General features: G+C 34.4%; 1 long non-coding RNA gene across 2 annotated transcripts; it reads left to right on the top strand.

Moving 5' to 3' along the window:
* The first annotated feature begins 2,309 nt into the window (after positions 1–2,309).
* On the top strand, positions 2,310–10,649 carry LOC128211098 (uncharacterized). 2 transcript variants are annotated; one of them, XR_008257209.1, is made up of 7 exons: positions 2,310–2,566; positions 4,404–4,490; positions 5,227–5,370; positions 6,461–6,571; positions 7,589–7,666; positions 8,651–8,753; positions 9,573–10,649. It is a non-coding gene; the product is annotated as an uncharacterized LOC128211098 (long non-coding RNA). The 2 variants fall into 2 exon arrangements; XR_008257208.1 differs by lacking the exon at positions 2,310–2,566 and adding an exon at positions 2,631–2,798.
* The last annotated feature ends 2,674 nt before the right edge of the window (positions 10,650–13,323 follow it).

Raw genomic sequence — 13,323 nt, 5'->3', positions numbered from 1 at the left:
ATAAGCGACCGTTTTTTATTCTATGTGTTATCTGCACCCCCATGTGCTTGCTCCCACCTTGAACAAGATTAATTTTTAATACTTTAATCTGTTTTTAAAAATGCAATTGAAGTATAAAAGAAAATCAACCTGGTTACTATTATTTCTGCAATTTCAGTACCAAGGAGTAAAATAAATATACATGTAAGTGTTTTTAGATGCATTACGAGGAAAAATATGTTTGGTGCCAAAACATGAGAGAGTCTCTTTAAACGGAAAAGTTTTGGCAGTTACTCAGTCAGTCAGATGATGATAAATATAATGCATAGCATCATCGCTCTGGAGTACGAGAACGTTGTATACAGAGTATGTTTTTACTGAACATGCGTCTGTTTATTTTGATGCCATAAAAGGTTTAAACTGTTTAAAGGAACTATAACATTATGAAACAACAAATCTGATTACAGATATCAGTGGCAGATCCAGGAATTGACTTAAGAAGGGGTACGTGAAACTCATGGGCTTAATCTTTCCACATCCTCCCCTCCCTCAGAACAGAAATTGAATGGCTTAAAATGTTGGACCGGGGTGGGGGTTAGACTCCCCTAATTTATAATCCGAAATAGTGCATTTTTATCTTAATATTGTATTTTTTCCCGATATTGACTATACGAGGAATAGAACGTATTATAAACGGACGATTCAAAGGGGTGGGGGACGGCGCGCGCGCTGGGACCGACCCCCCCCCCCCCCTGAATCTGCAATTGAGTACATGCATTAAAACCGTCTCCGTAGCCTATTGGTTAAGGCGTTCTATACCCTTCATTCAATTGACTTAATACTTCACACAATTGTTCAGGACCATCAGCCAATGAGGTTACATAACTCCATAATACAAGTTATGGCCCCTGATTGACTAAGGTTAAAGTTTTAGGCAAGTAAAATTTAAGGGGAAGTTGGAATTTAATAAAAAAAACTTCCATGGGTCACAATGAACCCAATGAACAATGTTCTTTAATCATGAGCTAACTGTTCAAGCGTGAACAGACACATTCCTGTGCAGACAAAACTTTTATTGTTTTTACAAGCACAGAACTTGTATTTAGAATTTACAGTTTCTATATAATTCAACTGAAAGTTCTATTTAACCATAATATATCAAATATTAAGTCACCATTTACTAGCGGATTGAGAATGGGGCGCAATCGGCGTGCGCTGCCTTTAAAATCGTCCAAGTTTACTTTTTGTGTAAATATATGAGAAGAAAATAAATACGCACATAATGCATCATTTCCGACTACAAATTGTTAAAAATTTCTTGATTGAGTAACCCTCAATCCTCCTGCAAACGCCCCTTAGTAACGCCCCCTTCTAACGACAATTCCTGGATCCGCCCCTGGCCATTATATTTTTTGTTGATCAAACGGTACACATACCAAGTGACTGAAGCTGAATTTCATTTAATGAATGAGATGGTCTGTAAAAGATTTCTGATGAATATCCTATGAAATTTGCAGTCCTCCCGTTTCGACCGGTCAATGTTTGTGGATTTATTACACACAATTATATAAAAAATACTATTACAAAGTTGTCTCTTAAGGTTACGGGAGCCTTCACTGTCAAAAGTAAGATATATATAATTTGTCCCCCTAATGCCATAAAATATGGATGGTCCCCTTAATGCCTCAAAAATAATATTATATATACACTGGTCTCCATAAACCCTTCGACATATATACCGGTCCCCTTAAAACCTGCAACATACTTACAAATTATTAAGGAGACCGCAAATTACGTATATTTTTTGTTAATTAATTTAAGAAGCCTAAATCTTGTACACATAATAAATGATCATTTCAATACTAAATTATCAACAAAAAAGCAAAATAAAGTATAAAACAAAAAATATACAAATTGTCTCCTTAATGCCGTAAAATACATACGGTCTCCTTAATGCCCTAAGTATATATATATATATATATATATATATATATATATATATATATATATATCTACTACAGATATTAAGGTGACCATATATATATTAATCTAGGCATTATGGGGACCGCTGGATTAAGGCGACAAAAATTGGTCTCCTTAATATTTTCAGTCCAGATTTGATGTATCAAATGTCAATAAAAATGTCCATTGACAGTAAGTTGATAAGCTTGAATGTTTATTTACGAGATCATTTCATTGTTTTAAATCTTATTATCTTTTAATATTAAAAAAAATATTCTTAAACTTTTGTGTGTGTATATTTGTGTATCCATAAAAATAGCTATTAACTTATTAAGGCGACCAGGGAAAAAATCATAATTTTGGTCAAAAATAGCTATATACTAAGCATTTTTTATTTGTTTTACTTTATTTAAAGCCTATTGTATATTATCCCGAAGTTTCATTCCATAAAAAACAGAAATAAGGAAATTCGATATTTCGTGTACCATCAGCATCCAAATTTTCAAGTATACAGAAATTTAACTTTCCGGAATATAACGGAAATTTTCGGGTATCTCCGTGGTACCATCTCCGTGCAATTATGCAGTATGGCGTTCATCTCTTACGGAAAGAGAATGGTAACTTGGTAAGAGTTTAAAATACATATTCAACGTTTTTTTCGTTTATTTTTATGACTTTTGTATAGTAGTATAAATCGTCCACCCTTTGGATGAAAAGCAAATGATTTATCCGGATTTTGTTCATCCGAAACTAAATCACTAGTATCAACATCCGGTGTAAGTTTTGCTTGTATTTTGGAGAAACTCGATTGATTAACAAACTTGGTTTACCACTACATCGTCGCTTATTATTATTTGGTATGTTCCAATCTAAAAAGGGATTTGCTCCCTTAACATCTCAGATTTTAATAAATAAAAGACGAAATGATACATTCAAATGCCTTACATTTTGTTTGTCAATGTCATGTCATTAGTCATTCTCACCAGCTTTAAATAGCAGAACAGAACGAACACTATCACCAATTCGTATTGTGGCTCTTTGCATGTGTCTTAAATTCTCATATTTGATAATAAATGCAACAATAAAATATTTCCCTTATTCTGCCACAGTTATGCACCAGTCAATTGCCCCCAGGCAGGTCTTGTTTATACCAGGGATAGCAGGGGAAATGGGCCATGTTTTTACGTTCCAGGTGGTCCGGACCGGCAGTGCTGAGTGAATGCAGTGTTATTGTTTTTGCGCTGAAAACAGGGAATGGGCCTAACCTAGGATGTCCCCAGGGGCATTTGACAGGGATCTGGTCATTTCGTAACCTTAACCATTTCGTAACTGCTGAATCTTGGTTATTTCGTAACCATTTTGTCAGTCAATTCGTAACCGTCAAGAAATCAATTGCTCATATGGTAACCACCATTTAACAAGGTGATAAATAGTACACTTAGCACCTCGTTAAGTGTATTGTTCGAACCTGGATGTATATGGCACAGCAACCAAGACACCAATTGAAAGACATTACTCAAATTCTCACTAGTAACAAGCCAATAATTTATGTTACTCAATAGTTATTAGATATATATATATATATATCATGCTAAATTAGAAATGATTTGTTATACTACCAAAATATGTTAATTATTTTCTTACATTTTGCTTACTTATAAACAATAATTTAAGACTGATCGCGATGTATTTTTGAGTAAAATTACGTGTCAAAATAATTCTGTGTATTAGGAATTCGCGAATCACGTGTCACTTTGTTTTGACAGCCGGTACGTCATTAAATATTACACCTGTGATGTTATGCTAACACGATAATCGATAATGATGATTGCGCTGTGGATTGACTGTCGCGCGATAATCAAACGATAATCAAACTTGTGAAAAGAAAATTGATTAAAACATTTATTTGTTTGTTGCAGAAAATAAAGAACTAGAAACGTTTTTTTAGTGATCATTTTGAAGGGTTGTTTTATCTAAAGACTTCTATGATTAAATCAAATTAGAGCGGTGCTTTAATTAAACTATCAAACATACTAAACAAGCATTAAATTAAGTTTGATTGCAATATAAGTTGTATTTATCAATCAAGTAAAAAATGACATTTATATTTCCATAATAACCTGGTAGTTATTTGTTAATTTGTTTTAATTCATGGATAGGTTTATTGCGAGTGTCATGGAAAGCTGGAACTTTTCAGTACACAACATGCAAACTGAGAATGAACTGTGTGTGTGAACAAAAACGCAAGGCGGCTATGGTAAGTTGCGTCAAGATATCCTTGGGCCCCCCCCCCCCCCCTTGGACACGCAATACAATTCGTGTTTCGCTGATCTGTTGGCTGGGATCAGATCATCCATTTGGGGATTTAGATATGTTACCCCAGCCAACAGGCTGCATGTTTAATTTTACTCAATACTAAGCTTTGTTTTAGTGCGAACATCAACATGTTTATCTAATTGCAGTTGCTGCTTGGGACAATAAAGTTAAGTCAGCAACCGTCTACCAGACTGCAAGATTCATCTCTTCCAAAGGATGTCGTACATTTCCAGGTGGGTGTGCATTGATTGATTGATTGATTGATTGTGAGTTTGTGTAAATGAATAACTGTGAAACCATAACCAAATGTTGGGCTGTAAAGGTGTGTATGTGCATGTTTCACATATTCTCCGTCCTGGTTGGCATACTGGACCGTCATCAGACACTCTGCCATGAATGTTAGAGAGTTTAAAGCTATTTCTTATTTTCCTGTGTAACTATATTGATGTTAGATTAAATTTACGCCGCCGTGTTACTGAGTAACAATTTGAAATTGGGCCAAAATCATCAAGCTAGAGCTTTGCATAATCTTTTTCAAACTTCTGCGAGATTTCTGCCCTTGACAATATTTGCTCGCAGCCCCCCTCAAAGTTGCACTTCGTTCAGTATTTGAAAGCTTACGGATACACTTTTTTGTTAATTTGAGATCTTAATGTGGCTACTTCTAAGTAAATAGATGCTCAAAGTAACTAGATGCTCTGGGTGTTCACTGGGTGACAAAGGCTACCCAGTATTGGTTGTTTCTTTTTTCTGAAAAGATGTTTCTAGTGAATTGCCCAGTTGCAGTGGTTTTGACGCCACAGAACCAGCATAGCTCCATGACAGATATATATGTTTTCGTCAATGATGTCAGTACTGCTGTATTGGAGGCCTCACAATTTCTGTGTGGAAATGTCATCTGATACACTCATAACGGCGTATTTCTAGCATAGCTTTCATAAGTGCATGGCCATTCTCTGTCATTTTCAGATACACTGTGTTTTGTGTGGATAAGAAATGCAGAGTGGTACCACCAATCACCTAAGCCACAATTCCCCTAACAGACAATAGGCTCATGGGGACAGTTCCTGCAAATTACAGAAAAGCTCTCAATTGTAGCCCTACGAACATCAGGTAAGCGATAAATCTGGACTTCAAGATATCTCTGTACTCACTGTAAGTTTATACTTCATTTGAACAAAACATAGGGCCGAATTCAGAACAATCACTCTCACTCACACTCAATGAGTTAATCCTCTGTAATCACATAACGGTCGAGATATTTTCGAGTGAAAGGTATATCTGTATTCACAGGTGTGAGTGAGACTCAAGTGTTTTGCGTGAGTGGGACATTTGTGAGTGCTCGGCTAGGCCACTTGAACCGCCCTCGAGGATTGGTTGTGAATAGGAATTGAATGAGTGTATGTGAAAAAAGTACATGGCAAGTAGAAAAGATGAAATATATCAAATATTTGGAACAATGCTCGTTCCCAGACAATATTTAAGAGACCGGGATAATCCATTGAAGTACATGTTCATACACTGTAGTCGTACATTAGCGGCCTTAAATTGTTTTCTACTTCAGAGCATTTTTATATGAGTTTTCTTCTAAATCAATGCTAAAATAATTGTTTTCCTATATGCAAAACACATCACGCTTGAGCGGTCTTGCGGCGTGAACTTGGCGGCCTGGTGGCCTGGCGGCCTAAAAATCCCCAAAACTCAATCCAGAAGCCCAGGGAAAGGGGGAAATGCTGATATTCGCTAAAGGATGTTGATTTATGAAAAGGACATTTAATTTATCATTGTTTTAGAAAAGAACGCATATAAAATGCTTTGGAATAGGAAACAATTTTAGGCCGCTAGTCACATGAGGCGGCTAGGCCGCCAGGCTGCTAACTTGACGCCGCTAGGCCATTTCATAGCGTGGTAAGGGAATTGATATGTATTTTTCAGCCTACATTCAGCTGGATTATTATTATTATTATTATTATTATTATTATTATTATTATTATTATTATTATTATTATTATTTTCATCATCATCATCAGCAGCACCACCACCAGCAGCAGCACCACCAACACCAACACCACCATATCATCATCATTAAACTTAATTTCAGATGTTCTATAAGCCACATACATGTTCACTACTTATGACGGATAAGAACTTTCGCAAATTGATTATAAATGCGTTTTCCCAGATTTACACTCTCCTCTTGCAGATACTGCCTATGGTGAAGCTTGGGTGCACCAGGCCGGTTTTCCAGCCGTGTGGAATCAACATCTCCAGCTGAACTGGGGCCGGGAATTATATAAGACTCCTTAGCAGCATGGTGAGCTTTTGCGTATTTATTTCCAGGCTCATATACCCGGCCAGACTTCTGCGTTTAAGCTTTCCTTTCGTCATTTTTTTAAATAACGTATCTTAAGTCTTTCAATGAAATCACAACTGTGACACCTTTGGAGACTAGATTTAAATTAAGGAACCATTATGTGTAGAAAGCCTTTTGGGTGATTTAAAATCAAATTAGTAAACAGGATTCTCATGGTTCATGGTTTATAATTGGCCTTGTGGACCTTTCATTCTTTACTTTGGTAACAGCCGCTTAAGTATGTAAGAAGGGGGGGGGTACAGATGTGATAGTAAACAGTGTTTAATATGGTATATTTGTTTTTATTTTATCACCATTTTGAATGTAATGATTGTGTTAAATCAGGGATAAGTAACAAGTTTACCACAAACACTGTAACATGTTTTTTATTTCAAATAAATCTATAAATTATCTCTGGAGAATTTAGTCTGATCTCCATTTCTCAGAAAATGTAGCTGTCTAAGCGCCTATTCCATCAATGAGTATCACTGTCTTTAAATTGCTGTTGTGGTACAGTTTAAATAGCAAAAGTTTTATGGCCCTGCTTGTTTGCAACTCCTCATTCATTTTTGTACAGCGAGAAAAGTAAGGGAATTCTAGAGATTTACTAGAATTATGGATTGTTTTTCTTGAGTTACACAGTACATAAGGAGGAATAAGTGTGTACACAACTCCTCATATTATTCCTGTTTATTATTTATATATGTAACATAGATGTGTACAAGACTTAGAAACATGACATAAAAGAGCTCACTTTGATAAATTTTCTCAGAAAAAGATATCTTTACTGTTAAAGTAAGAACTTTTACTGCATAGTAAGTAATGTCTTCTGCTCATCTTTATGACATCATTGCAATGGAATGGAGACTTCCCAAGATACATTTCCACATGGCGCAGCTCATTTATATATATTGCTGATGGATTGTTTAGAAAGGGACAGTTTTAATTGGACAAAATGTTTTAATCGCCATTTTACAGAGTGCCAGCCAGTCATTGCTGTTCTTTGCATTGCTGAGGAGGACAGTCCTGCCAACATAACAGTTTGTTCAATAACAGGTAAAAAACTGGTCTCACTTTACATTTTCAACCACTGCCAGATAATATAATCTTATATAATGATAACTCCTTCTTCACAACTGGTGTTAAATATATAATGATTAAACTAACACTAAAATGGAAATTATGCTCTTTAAACTCAGAACCATTATTGACTGTCAGATGCTACTGGTAGATGAACTGGTCTTGATGTCCTTTTCTTGAGATAATAACTATTTGCATATTACCCCGGTACTACTATTGTACATTCAATAGAAAATCGTCTTGTTTGTATCGTTAAATGGCTTTATAATGTTCCCCACTTCCTGATTCTTGAAAATTACGTGAACAAATGACAATCCTACTACCATTTAAAGTTTGATTAAATTTCGGACAAATTTGTTTGTTTTAATTTGCCTTCTGCTTAAAGTAAGGGTATATATACTGGGCAAGAAGTGCTGAATTTCATCGTGAATGACAGTGATTATCCATAGTTTGAATTTGGTTCGGACATGTTTGACGGGAATTTAAAGACATTTTTTTGTCATCATTTTCGCATACATTGGTTCATTCCAAGATAAAAAATATAACCTTCTGTGAGAGTGCAGCTTTAATAGACCTGTAAAGACTTGTCGATGTGAAACTAAACTCTCAATCAAACTTTGGTAAAAGATCAAATGCGGGGGTCCGTGTGCGGCATAGACTGTGTTAATATTTATTTAATATGATGAAGAGCTAGTTAAGTTATTTTTGTTAAAAGTCTTCATTTGAAGCAAAATATGTTGCAATACCCTGTATGAATTTTCTTCACTGGATATTGATTCATAAAAAACATTGCTCCAGGGTGCGGAGCTATTTTTTGCTATATGTCTATATGGAAAAATCTTTTCCTCAGAAGTCAACTTTGTTCCCAAATGTGCAAGGCACAATCGTTGAAAATAATTTCAATAAAAGTCACTGATTATTATTATTGTTATTATTATTAATAAACTTTTACTATTTCAGGAGACAAACAGAAACACAGAGGTGCTATACATTCTGATGGAAAAACAAAAGCATCTCCCATCATTTTGGCGTGGCTCAGATCAAGAGGAGAATTTTAAGAAAGGTAATAATTGAGCAACTAAGAACATGCAAGTTGCACTGGTTAGAGTGTAAGACCCATCTCCCTTCATAAGAATTGATAATCATCACTGTATTAAATCAAGAAATTGAAACGTAAGTGTCTTGTCTTTTGCAGTGTTTTTGAAATATAATATAATTTAAAAAAAACTAAATTATTTAATATGATTGTGAATGTGATTTTGTTTTACTTGTAAATATAGTTTTAAGGTTGTATTTTAGCCTTTTATTCTGCTCAATACAAACTTAAATATTGTAAGAGTTATGGCCCTTTGTAATTTTTAAACAAATACATTTTTTATGTTTTTGTAAGCCCATTATTAAGGGACTTTTAATATTTTCACCAGCTGCATTATAAAGTCAGACCAAAAGTGTTCAGTAAGTGTCCAAACAATAACTAAGTTAGAATCCTTTCTCAAATCAAGTGAGCGATATAGGGCCATCTCTGTGTTTGTCTGACTAAAAAACAATACTCAATCTTTGAGTTAAATTGACAAATATTGTTGTAGAATGTTTTGTGAAGACATACAATTGGATTACTTTTGTGTCAATAGGATTAAGGTTTCTGCACATAAAAATTATTTAGAATTGCATTTGGGTCAGTCGGTTCACGTTCAATATTACTTGCAGTATAAGTGGAAGCAGTGACTTAAAATGAATTACCAAACAGTTTCTGCTCAATTGCTTTGAGTTAACATACGAGTTATGAAACTTGGAATACTAGTTCTTGGTGGCATAAATGAAAGACCTTGTTTTGTCACATTGACTTGTTAGCAAGCACTAACTTCCTCTAAATTCTCTTCAGGTGATGGTTGGGCACACACAAGAAGACATAGATCACAGGGTCTAGCCATATGAGTAGATAGGAGTGTCACACTCTGCCAAACTTACTTCATCAGACAGGCAGAAAGCTTCTCAAGATCCCGCACTGCACACTAAGACATAGTCTTTGACTACAACAAGGTGATGAAAGTACAGAGAGGTCCAATTGAAATCAATTCTGTGCTGCGTCATTTCTTCATTCTGGAAGTCGATGGACGTGATTTATCATGGCATAAAGTGTGCAGTTTGCCGACTATCAGCAGTCTTGTTCACCAGCTGTGCAACTTGAGCTGGTAGCTTTATTGCTTGAAGCCACTGCATAAGAGGGGGAACCTGCAGGCTCATCAAAAAGTCTCAAAAGTTGAAACTAGGAAAAGAAGTTTATCAAGAGTGTGAATCTATTTTGAAAACAATCGTTACAATGATTTGGTTTCCTTTGAAACTTGATACATACTATGAATTGAGATGCTTAAAGAAAAACCGCTATTCAAATATCAGGAAACTGCCTTTTTCATACTAAAGGGTAAATGATGTCGCCATTTCCTGTATGTATTTAAATAAGATATGTCTCCACAATTAATATTTTTAGGGAATTTTTCTCAACCTAATGACTGAGATTAAATTGTACAGCGTTATATGAGCTTAATATGTGTTTTCTCATTCTTTAAAATTGGTGAAAAATTGTCAGAAGATAATTAGACCAGTATCCATTACTGCAATCATACAATCAAATATACAGGGACAAGCCCACTGGGCATATAATATAATTAAACTCTGTTCAGGGGCACGAGGCAAACAGAGTTACTTTCAAACGTTAAAGCTGCACTCTCACACTTTAGATGTTTTGACAACCTTTTTCATTTTATGTCTTGGATTGGAACCATCCAATTTTTGCGAAAAATTAAATCCCAGATTTTTCTATATAAGTTAAAACATTGATGTTTTTTATGCACTTTTCTTAAACCGTTAGTAACATTAATTTTCGAACGGAAATATGAAATCTGCGATCTGATCTTTTGTCAGCAATCTTTTATCATTGGTTTGCAGATAATTACGCAAAAACTTAATCATTCCATCAAGACAAAAAAGTTGTGGAAACGGTATATCTGTGAGAGTGCAGCTCTAAATGTTTAATTGCTTGATTCTACTACTGTATTAGAAATTACAGGGATTGGGGTATATTTTTAGTGTTTTTATTGCTTGTTTTTGATTCATACAGTCATACTTTATTCTTCAGGGCACAACTTACAAATAGACAAAACTGGAAAATGGTCATATCAAAAGGTCAAAGATAATGCAAGTTGAACAATCATATTGTTCATGGCTTGTATTTTTGGTATATTTTGTTGCATATGCTATAGAAAAGTTGAAAGTTAAAAATAAATTCATAGTTGAAATGATGGCTTTGAATGGTATTGTCAGATGAGAAACGGCACTATTAAGAAATAGGTATAATGGTACTTTATTTATTTTAATCAATTTTAGATATTATGAAAATTATTATCTTATTTAGTACATGAGACCTTTTAAACAGTTATTGACAATATAACAATGTGTATATGAAGCTTTAGATCAACACTTAAAGCTGCACTCTTACAGATTGTCAGTTTAGACACAAAATTGTCTCAAAATCGGCTGATTTGGTTATCATTCCTTTAATTCAGTCATATTAGATAATTCACAATAGAACCAATCAAAAATGTTTGGTAAAACTGCCAAAAAGTTCATTTACATTAAAAGTTCATTTACATTAAATTGTTCGTAATGCTTTTAGTCATTGTTCGTAATGCTTTTAGTCATAAAACATCATTTTTTTAACATAAAATGATGAACTGCAATCTGATCTTTTTTCAGCAGTCTTATATCACTTAAAATTGGGTCTAGACATTTCTGCAAAAAATACTCCATTCATAGACAAACAATAAAAGAGTACCGGTAGTCAAAACGATCAATCGGTGGGATTGCAGCTTTATATACACCTTTTAAGACCGCTGTAAAATTCCAATGGTTTGCCTAAATCTTTAAAGCTAGCATACTGTTTAATTGACAACCATACTTATTGTTTAAAAGTGTCATGATATCTTTGTACAATGTTTTTATATAATTCATTAAAGAAGTCAAAACAAATTTGTTTATCTTGTAATTTGTTATCTATTATTTAATTGACTCAGACAAAAATGGGAACGTCAGTGCTAGTTCTTTTACTATTAACATCCCATGAAATTTCTGTTGGTGTAGCAGCAAGGAGGTGTTACATTAAGGATGCATCATTTAAACCAAATTATACATTCATATGCACATCATACAGGCGTGTAGCCGCCTATACGTGAATACGCTGCTGAATCCACATGATTCTGACAAAAAAATCAACCAAAGTTGCAGTATGCGAACTTGACTACATGAATCTAAAATAGGTTATTTTCCAGTACTAAATAATGCACATCGGAACGCCCAGAATGCACTAGATTGCTCCATGGTTTTCAAAATTTTCTGAGGGGGCACGCCCCTGAACCCCGCAGCACATTTATGAATTCACATGAATAGAGGGGTAGCTACGCCCCTGACATAATTGAAACCACAGTGTGGCTAAACAACACTTGTATGTTTATCATACGCAGTGATCTCCCATGGAAATGCAATCGTCAAAGAATCTGAAGGGGCTGTTTATATGGACTAGATTTGAAATGCACCAAGTGTTTAAAAAGTTGATTTCAGTCACGAAGAGAATCAACCATACCCCACACTTGTTGGAGTAAGATGAAATGTCCACTTTCCGCGAGAAAGAAAGTACATTGAAAATGTTCATTTGATTCAATTGACTTTATCTTTTTATAAATATGTTGCAATACATAAAATACGTTATTTGTTATAATTGTTTACCCATGTTGAATTTTATTTGGCAAATTTATAAGAGATTTAAATATTAAGAAACTCAGCCGCTAAAGAGGATATGATTATGACATACTTTTTTAAATCTTTCGAACATGAGTTTTTGAGTGAATATAAGCGAATGTTTTGAAAATGCATCTTTTACTTGGATTTTATAGATTGTTATTACGAAATAAAGTATGGTGAATCAAACGAAGTGTTAAAGCCAAGCTATTGATGGCTGAAACCCTTCAATAAATGTTGATATGTGCTAAAATATAGTCTTTGAAGTCCAAAATTTTGAAATGCGTTACTAACCCGATTCAACAAAAGGCTGTTGCACAATCAGTTGATTGACATAATCACGTGATAAATCAATAACTTCCATTAAGGTTAAAATATTCAACACCTTAGTATGAGTCCCTGTGGGCGAGTGGATAAGCGATCCGTTTTTTATTCTATGTGTTATCTGCACCCCCATGTGCTTGCTCCCAACTTGAACAAGATTAATTTTTAATACTTTACTGTAAAATGCAATTGAAGTATAAAAGAAAATCAACCTGGTTACTATTATTTCTGCAATTTCAGTACCAAGGAGTAAAATAAATATACATGTAAGTGTTTTCAGATGCATTACGAGGAAAAATATGTTTGGTGCCAAAACATGAGAGAGTCTCTTTAAACGGAAAAGTTTTGGCAGTCAGATGGTGATAAATATAATGCATAGCATCATCACTCTGGAGTACGAGAACGTTGTATACAGAGTATGTTTTTACTGAACATGCGTCTGTTTATTTTGATGCCATAAAAGGTTTAAACTGTTTAAAGGAACTATAACATTATGAAACAACAAATCTGATTACAGA

This window comes from Mya arenaria, chromosome 12, assembly GCF_026914265.1.
Source record: "Mya arenaria isolate MELC-2E11 chromosome 12, ASM2691426v1".
In the NCBI taxonomy this organism is placed as follows: Eukaryota; Metazoa; Mollusca; class Bivalvia; order Myida; family Myidae; genus Mya; species Mya arenaria.
Note: the sequence above shows the minus strand (reverse complement) of the source record. Positions and strands in the feature narration are given on the sequence as shown.